General features: G+C 36.7%; 1 non-coding gene across 1 annotated transcript; it reads right to left on the bottom strand.

Annotated features, from left to right (window-relative positions):
- Window positions 1-375: 375 nt before the first annotated feature.
- Window positions 376-482, bottom strand: LOC114914268 (small nucleolar RNA R71). The gene has a single exon (XR_003801053.1). It is a non-coding gene; the product is annotated as a small nucleolar RNA R71 (small nucleolar RNA).
- Between the last annotated feature and the right edge of the window lie 219 nt (window positions 483-701).

Genomic DNA, 701 nt, shown 5'->3' with positions numbered 1-701 from the left:
AAGAGACTGACCCACCATGATAATTGAGGGAGTATTTTACTCCCTCATCTTACACCTACTCGCCATGTATCCAGCCTCCTCCTATGGAGGTGACACAATACAAAATCAAGTCTAGCATTATTTCAATGCTACCATCATTTTATAGACTGTCGAATGAGGATCCATATAAATACTAAGATGAATTTCTTAAGATATGCTCCACTGTAAAAATCCAAAACTTCTTTGATGAAGCCCTCAGGTTGAAACTATTCCTTTTTTCACTTAAGAACAAAGTCAAGTATTGGTTAAACTCCCTAAATTCCATAACCATTTCAACTTAGAACCATCTTTAGAGAGAGTTTCTCCAGAAATATTTTTCAATTAGAAAAATAAATCAAATTAGAAAAGCCATCACTAGTTTTTTTTCAATTGGATGGTGAACTTTTTCATGAGACATAGAAAAGGTTGAGGGACCTCATTCATAAATGCCCCCACCATGCTGTCCCCAAATGGCAACTTGTTCAGTGTTTCTACAATGGTCTATCAGAGAAACACCAACAAATGATCGATGCATCATGTGGTGGGATATTCATGCTAAAGAGTGAGGATGAGGCTTGGCAGCTCTTTGAAATACTTAGTGAGAACTCCCTATATCATATGTCTGTCATCTCTAGAGAACAACCCATATCTCAACAAAAAATAGGTGGAATCTATCAGATTGA

The sequence above is a fragment of the Elaeis guineensis genome, chromosome 5 (genome assembly GCF_000442705.2).
Source record: "Elaeis guineensis isolate ETL-2024a chromosome 5, EG11, whole genome shotgun sequence".
Classification (NCBI taxonomy): Eukaryota; Viridiplantae; Streptophyta; class Magnoliopsida; order Arecales; family Arecaceae; genus Elaeis; species Elaeis guineensis.
This window is presented reverse-complemented; position numbering and strand designations above follow the sequence as displayed.